The sequence below is a fragment of the Gossypium hirsutum genome, chromosome A06, assembly GCF_007990345.1.
Source record: "Gossypium hirsutum isolate 1008001.06 chromosome A06, Gossypium_hirsutum_v2.1, whole genome shotgun sequence".
Lineage (NCBI taxonomy): Eukaryota > Viridiplantae > Streptophyta > Magnoliopsida > Malvales > Malvaceae > Gossypium > Gossypium hirsutum.
Genome location: NC_053429.1, coordinates 103800533 through 103809295, shown reverse-complemented (window position 1 = coordinate 103809295; position 8763 = coordinate 103800533). Strand labels below are relative to the sequence as shown.

The 8763-nt window shown below is 38.6% G+C and overlaps 1 non-coding gene across 1 annotated transcript; it reads left to right on the top strand.

Moving 5' to 3' along the window:
• Nucleotides 1–7058: 7058 nt before the first annotated feature.
• On the top strand, nt 7059–7165 carry LOC121231429 (small nucleolar RNA R71). The gene has a single exon (XR_005929487.1). It is a non-coding gene; the product is annotated as a small nucleolar RNA R71 (small nucleolar RNA).
• The last annotated feature ends 1598 nt before the right edge of the window (nt 7166–8763 follow it).

Sequence of the window (8763 nt, the reverse complement as noted above, 5' to 3'; positions counted from 1 at the left end):
ACTCTGGCTCTGAATCGAAAGATTTATTCATTCAACTTATTCCTTAGAGATCCCTAAGTTATGTTATTATCCCTATTCAAGACTAATAACGTCTAATCCCTAGATTGAATAACCGAGACTTTTCTCTAATTAACACTCTAGGGTTGCATCAACTCGATCTATGGATCCCCTTATTAGGTTTCACCCTAATCTGGAAAAATCTTGTCACCCTATTTCTAGGCGCACAATCAACTCCGCTTAACTATGACAAATGTACTCTTAGACAGGGTCTATTCCTCCTCTCAATAAGAGCTTTTCTTGAATCAGTATCCTGGGATATTAAAACAAGAATTAAGAACACATAATTAATAACAAGTTAAATATTTATCATACGATTCAGAAAATAATAACAAGATTCGTCTTAGGTTTCATTCCCCTTAGGTATTTAGGGGTTTTAATTCATAACTAAATAAGAAAACATCTCAGAAGAATAAAGAATACAAAACATAAAAAAACCCAAAACTCCTGAAGGGAAATTGAGGAGAGATCTTCAGTCTTGATGATGAATCCGGCTTCTGAGATGGATCAATTGGCTTCCTTGGAGTAATTTCTTACCCCCTATTCTCCGCCTCCTTTTTCTTCCTCCTCTAGGGTGTATTTATAGGCTTTGGGATGCCTAGAAGCCCTTAAAATTAGCCTTTTCAGAATTGGACTCAACTTGGGCTCGGCAGGGACATGCCTGTGGCACACGCCCGTGGTCGATTACTTAAGGCTGTGTTCGAGCCTGCCAAATTGACACGGCTGTGTGGTCTGCCCGTGTGAGGAGGTCTAGGTCGTGTTGATTTCGTTCTTTGGCCATTTTCTCCATTTTTGGCCCATTTCTTGTTCATTTCACTCTCCTATGCTCTCCTAAGTATAAAACATGAAATTAAAGCATTAGGAGCTTCGAATTCACCAATTCTAATCAGAAATCATCCATAGAATGTATTAAACATGGGGTAAAAATATGAATAATTTACGGTTTATCAAATACCGCCACTCTTAAGCATTGTTTATCCTCAAGCAAAATTCTCAACTCATAATCAAAATAAATTCTTCTCAAGTTATAATTTCTATCGAAAATATCTCACATTAATCCATAAGTAATCATACATTGAGAATTCAACTAAAAGGACATAAAAGTTCCAAACATTCCAACTCGAGCATTTTATTCATGCAAACATAGGTGTCTCCCCTCATCTAAGTAATTACCTTTGATTTAGAATATCACAAAGTTTTACATCCTCATTAAAGATTCACCCAAATCACTCGAGGTGTTCAAGGATAATAAATGAAGCACTCAATAGTCAATAATGAAAAGTCATTACCATAGGCTTGCATGAAAATCAAATCTCCACCACTATAATTTAAGGTGATACATCAATCAAAAGGTCTTTAGAGGGTTGTAATGAGGCTTGGTTAGAGGGTGTAGTCACAAGCTGAAAGAAAGAGTTAGAATCGAGATTGAATTGAAAAATTACCTAACTAGAAAAAGAGTTAATCTTCACTTGCGTACAACAGAGCTTCTTCTCAGAATATAAAATTACAGATATGTATACATAGTTTTTTTTTTAAGAACAAGTTAAATAATATAGACTAACTGTTAAGAACAAAACATAGCTAAGCAATCCATTCAACTCAAATCTCGACAAAAATAGGGATTAATTTAGTGTATTAAAACAATAATGGGTTAAAGGTTAATATTAAGGGTAATACAAGAAATGGCTTGTTAGGCTTAAGGGGTTTACTAGGGTTTAATCGTGAAGGTAGGCTTTTCATGGCATGAGTGGGTTAATCTTAAGTGCCTTAATCATTTTGACATATCAAATCAAATGGTGTGGTCTCGACATGCATAATCAAGCAAGTTTTAGAATAACAGTTCAATACTAACGCACTCAAAGCAATAGTAAAAGTGAGCATGAAAGAATTAATAGATGTTCAAAAGTCTCAAAAATCTCACAAAAATTATGCCTTTTTGATGTTTATGCTTGTGAATTCCAATTCAAAGTAATAGCTAAACATTGGGGAAATAACCTAGGATTTTGAATTCTTAAAAATTAACTCATCATGCTTAATTCTCTAATGTCTTAAAGTTTAAACAATCAATGTATAAATGCCTATGTTTTAATTTAAGATATATCAATCAAAATCATAAATCAATTAAAATTTATCCTAAATATGATATGAGAGCTTTTTAAGAGAACAAGGCAATCATTCAGGGATTTTTCAAATAAGGAATGAATGCCCCCCACTTAAGATGTACATTGCCCTCAATGTACAAAGATAGGTATTATAGAATATAAAAATAAGATAGGGAGATAAGTGAAACTTCCTGTATGATGAATTCCTCAAACTAGAGTTTTGGAAAGTGATTGGTTTGAGAGTGAAGGAGGATACTCCGGCGGTCGTAGAGGTTCATTAGTCCATAAGTCCTGCGCCAAAAGAATATTATATCTAGTGATAGCTATGGTCGTGGTCGATCAGGACATGGCAATCGTGGAGAACCTTTCCTGGTGGAGTTTTAGTTCCTATGTGACAATGAGCTTAGGAGCTTTATATAACTGTGATAAAATTAGGAACTTTTTAGGGGATATTAGGAAGAATAATTACTCAAAAAGGAATAACTGAAATTAATACTTAAAAATAAAATTTCTAAAATCTAATAAAAATAAAATGTAGTTTCAATAAAAATTAAAAACATAAAATAATAAAAAAATATTTTTAAACATCTTCATCGCTGGATGGTTCGCGAGCTGGGACTGGCGATGAGATGTGGAGGTGCTCACAAATCTGCTCTAGAGTAGCATCAATGTTGTTAAATTGTTGAAAACACTGTTGCTCGAATCGGGTGAGGCGCTCAGAGATGTCAACATATGAAGCCGCCGCATGAATTGGACGAGAGGGTGGTGGCAATTGAGTTGGTGGGTCCTCGTGCTACGGGGGGAAATCATCAGGAATTTCCTCGTAGACCTCCTCCTCGGTAGATTGGGTGAGACGATACTGGGGAGGGTAGGTTCCTCGGTGCCTCTCGATCATCCTCATGCTAAGGATGCTCGAGATACCTTGTGGAGTCATTTGGCCGATGAGGGTGAGGGATGATTCTTGGGCTGCAGTGTCGAGGAGCCTGAAGTGTCGCCCCAGTCGAGTCACGTAAGGGCCAATGGAGATGACCCCCTTCCTATGCCGCTCTGTCTGGTGTTGAATCGCGAGGGCGATGAAATAGGCAAGGTCGATGATGTGCCTTTGCAACATGCACCATAAGAAGTAGACATCATGGGTGTTGATGACGGTAATGCTCTCTCGCCTCCCTGTAATTGTGTGAGCTAAAATAGCGTGTAAGTACCTCAGGGATAGTGGGAGAACTGATGCCTTGGAGCAGCTAGGATTGTAGGAGGCAATGCTAGGGGCCAAAGTGTGCTAGCACTTTGAGGGAGAGAAATGTAGGTGGTGACTGAGAGCATTTTGTTCATTCTCCTCCTTGAACTCCTCCGTATATAAGCCTAGTGCATCACCAAACTCTGGGACGCTTAGCTGGCAGACTAATTAGCCTAGGCGAAACTGTACCGTGTCGGGATCATTGTAGTTCGTCATTATGGTCTGGAGATTGAACGTTGAGCATAGTTCCATCGCGAGCTCGAGGTATGTTAGTTCGATGATCCTAAAGAAGAGCTCACAAGGGTCGGTTGTTAAAAGGGCCCGAATCGCATTAGCCATCTGAACTTGTTCTATGGCAGCCCAGTTGATGCAGTGGCCCACAATTAAAGGTCGAGCCCGAAGTATTTGGAACAGTTCTTCCTGGGGCCCTCGGGGGAACTGTAGGAGAGGGTGACGAATTTTTGCGGTTGGACCTGCGGAAGAGGACGCTCCCTTCCTCTTCTTTGAAGCAAGGACGATAGTTTTCTTTCCTCTTGAAGACGACACTGTGAGCTTGTAATAAAAAGAATAATAATAATAGGTAAACAAATTTGAAAAAATAAAAGGCATGAACTTGGAACTAATTATTTCGGCCAATACTATTGATATGAAGCAAACTTAACCACAATATCAATGAGAATGAGAATAGAAATGTAATGGGTATGAGGTTTTCCTAATCTCAATTTAACACGGAATGTATGATAACTAACTTAGGAATGCAAATTAAATGATATACATTGGCAGGGTAATAGCATAAGAATAAACATAGTGATGTCGTGGGTATAAGGTGTTCCTAATAACTTGACTTAACACGAAATGTATGATAACTAATCTAAGGATGCAAATTAAATGATGGAAAAATGAAAAATAGTTCAAAAGATATGAAGATTATGTTGATAATAAGCATTAGAAATAAGTAAAATAGAAGTGAAATGAGTAAACAAACGCTAAGGGAAAGAGATTGAGCGTCAAAAATGGAGTTGTAGGTAGCGCACGGGCATGGCAGAGAGGCCATGTGGAGTTGCAACGGCTAGGGTTAGGGTTTTTGAATGGGGAAGAAAGTGAATAGTGCAGGGTATTTATAGATTTTGGGCCACATGGCTAGGGCACATGCCCGTGTCCCCCAATTTCAGCCCTTGTGATTCGCTAATTTCAAATTTAGGCGCGTCTGACATTTAGTACATGCCCGTGTTCCTCGGGTGTATGGGTTCACACGGCAGTGTCTGGCATCGTTCTCTTCTCCCACGCCCGTGTGTTCAAGCCCTACGCCCGTGTTAATTTAACAGGTTCGACCACGGGTGTTCCACACGGGCGTGTCACATGCCCGTGTTGTTTTGGCAGGCTCCCCCACGGTTCTTCCACACGGGCATGTTGCACGCCCATGTTGTTTTGGCAGGCTCGACCACAGCCATATTGAACGGTCGTTGCATTTAATCGTAGCCCGTGTGAGGAAAATCTTTTGCCCTGTTTTCACATGGCCTTAAGCACACCCGTGTGCTTGGCCGTGTCTCTGTGGAAACACATGTATTCAAGATTCCTATTAGTAAGTTAGGAGTTAAATACCAAAATTTAAAGAAATTAATATTGTTAGTGCTCAGGTTGCCTCCTGAGAAACGCTTATTTATAGTCTAAGCTCGACTTACCTCTTCAGTGAATGGTCATGGTGGTTTGAGGAGTTTATACTCCTCATTCCTACTATCAATCTCATCAAAATAAGGTTTTAATTGGGTGTTGTTTACCTTAAAAGTGCCGAACTTGGGATGACTCACCTCCACCGTACCAAATGGAAAAATACTAAGTACCGTAAGAGGGATTTCCTCATTCGACATGGTAGTGACAATATGGGGATCTGCGGCATCTAATAAGACCTTATCACCAACCTTAAGTTGATTTGGAGAGGTATTGAGCTCGTTTTGGCGTAGTTTCAGTTTGTTGGGTGTTCTTGGTTTGTGCATCTGCCATTCATCGAGTTCCTCAATTTGTAATCTTCGATCTTCATGAACAGGTCCTCTACTGGTGCTTGAGAACAACTCCTGTGCTTCTTTCTGACTCATTTTCTGCAAAGTAAGTTGCACCATATTGTTAGTTTTAGCAGAATGGTTTAAATGATCACCTTCGATTCTTGATGTGTTGCTAGAATTGCGAGCTTGAAGGGTGATTGTTTCATCTCCCACCCAGAGTGTGAGTTCATCTGTGCCAACATCAATGATGATTTTAGCAGTTGTTAAAAAGGGCCTTCCTAGAATTAAGGGAGTATTGCTATCCTCTTCTATGTCTAGAACAATAAAGTCAACAGGAAATATAAATTTATTGATTTTAACTAGCACATCTTCAATAATACCTTTAGGGAATCTTATAGTTTTATCTGCTAATTGAATACTCATCCTAGTCTGTTTGGGTTTCCCGAGACCTACTTCCTTAAACATTTTGTAATGCATGACGTTGATACTAGCCCTTAGATCAGCTAATGCATGATTAACATCTAAACTACCTATTAAGCAAGGAATAAAAAAGCTCCTTGGGTCTTTTAGTTTGTTAGGTAGTTTATTTTGGAGAATGGCCGAGCAAACTGCGTTCAGCTCCACATGCGATGCCTCGTCCAACTTCCGCTTATTTGCTAATAACTCCTTTAAAATTTCATTGCGTTTGGCATCTGCAATAGAGCTTCAATAAACGGTAAGTTAATATGTAATTTTTTTAAGAGTTGAAGGAATTTACCAAATTGTTCATCTGAGCAGTCTTTCCTTGTCGCGTTGGGGTATGGCACACGAGGTTTATATTCGACAGTCACTGGTTTTTTTGTATTTTGATCTACCTCACCTTGACCTTTGTTTGCCACAGTTTCTTGCCTCGGTTCTGGTTCAGGCTCAACGACTCCTTTGTCATCTTGAATATTAATTGCGTTGAGTTGTTCCCTTAGGTTAGGTTCGGTATCACTTGGCAAACTACCTTGTGGTCGTTCGGAGATTAGTTTGGAAAGCTGGCCTATCTGAGTTTCAAGGCTTTGGATTGACGCTTGTTGATTTATAAGTGTTGTCTCGGTGTTCTAAAAATGGGTTTCTGACACTGATATGAACTTTGAGAGCATCTCTTCAAGGTTTGGCTTCTTTTCCTGTTGGTAGGGTGGTTGTTGGTAGCCCGGAGGATGTTGTGGTCTTTGATTTCCTTGACTGCCCTACGAGAAATTGGGGTGGTTCCTCCAACCTGCATTATAAGTGTTACTATATGGATTGTGTTGAGGTCGAGGATTATTACCCATGTAGTTTAGTTGCTCATTATGCATGTTATGGCCATAAGGTTGGTATTCAAAATAGTTTGTTCCGCCTCCACTTGCTTCGCACAGCATTACTAGGTGAACCTTAAGAAAACCATCAATCTTTTTATTTAAGAGTTCTACTTGATTAGAGAGCATGGTGACCGAATCGACGATATAAACGCCAGCTGTTTTCGTTGGCTTTGTCCTCATGACTTGTCACGAATAGTTATTCAGTGACATCTCCTCTATAAACTCATAGGCATCTTCCGGTGTTTTATTATTAATGGTTCCGCCAGCAGCTGCGTCAACCATTTGCCGAGTCGAAGAATTCAGACCATTATGAAATGTTTGTACTTGGAGCCGAAGCAGTAACCCATGGTGAGGGCACCTCCTCAGTAAGTCCTTGTATCTCTCCCATGCATCGTAGAGGGTTTCTAAATCCATCTGCACAAAAGATGAGATGTCATTACGTATTTTAGCCGTTTTAGCCGGCAGAAAATATTTTAGTAAGAATTTTTCGGTCGTTTGTTCCCAAGTAGTAATTGACCCTCATTGTAATGAGTTCAACCACTGTTTAGCTTTGTTCCTCAATGAAAAGGGAAACAACCGAAGACGAATGACATCATTAGAGACGCCATTGATTTTAAATGTATCGCAAAATTCTAAAAAGTTTACTAAGTGAGCGTTGGGATCTTCATCCTGGAAACCATCAAACTAAACAAATTGTTGTATCATCTAAATAGTGTTAGGTTTTAATTCAAAAGTATTTGCAGCTACAACAGGTCTAACTATGGTAGATTCAGTTCCTGTTAAAGAAGGTTTAGCATAATCATACATAGTGCATGGAGCAGGATTTTCAATAGCCACAATTGCAGGAGGTAGCTGATTGTCTTGGTTTTCAGCCATTACTTTGATTGGGGGTTGAGTATCGTATTATTTCTCGTTTTTCGTGTATCTTAAGCTTCACCTTATTTCTCTTTGGTTTCTATGAACTGTACGATCGATTTCTTCATCAAAAAGTAATGGTCCTGACGGGTTTCTTCTAGTCATGAACTATAAAAACCTGCCAAGAAAGCAAGAAAAATAAATGGCTAAAGTAATAAAAATTGAGCGTTCCTAGTATTTCAGTTCCCCGGCAACGGCGCCAAAAACTTGATCGCGTGGTTTTGTCATAGGTTTTAAATATTTATAATTACTCATTCTTGAACTAACTATTTTCGCGATGTAGGCAAGTGTACCTATCGAACAATAGTATAGTTTTAGCAAGACCGGTTTGTTTAACCCAAAAGAACTAAAAGTACTAGTAATGACTGTCTTTTTATTATCTAGCCTAAGAAAAAAGAGGTTTTGTTTTAACTAACTAGTTATCAAAACTAAGAACACATAGAGAAAAGAAGTAGGGAACTGCTTTTGGGAAAAATCGATTGAATTAAGACAATACCTAAGGAAAAATCCACCTAGACTTTACTTGTTACTATGGCTCCGAATCGGACGATTTATTTATTCAACTTGTTTCGTAGAGATCCCTAAATTATGTTATTATCCCTATTCAAGACTAATAACGTCTAATCCCTAGATTGAATAACCGAGACTTTTCTCTAATTAACACTCTAGGGTTACATTAATTCGATCTATGGATCCCCTTATTAGGTTTCACCCTAATCCAGCAAAATCTTATCACTCTATTTCTAGGCACGCAATCAACTCCGCTTAATTATGACAAATGTACTTTTAGACAGGGTCTATTCCTCCTCTGAATAAGAGCTTGTCTTGAATCAGCATCCTGGGATATTAAAATAAGAATTAAGAACACATAATTAAGAACAAGTTAAATATTTATCATACGATTCAGAAAATAATAACAAGATTCGTCTTAGGTTTCATTCCCCTTAGGATTTAGGGTTTTAGTTCATACCTAAATAAGAAAACATCTCCGAAGAATAAATAATACAAAACATAAAGAAAACCCAAAACTCCTAAAGGGAAGTTGAGGAGAGATCTTCAGTCTTGATGATGAATCTGTCTTCTGAGATGGACCAATCGGCTTCCTTGGAGTAATTTCTTACCCTCTATTC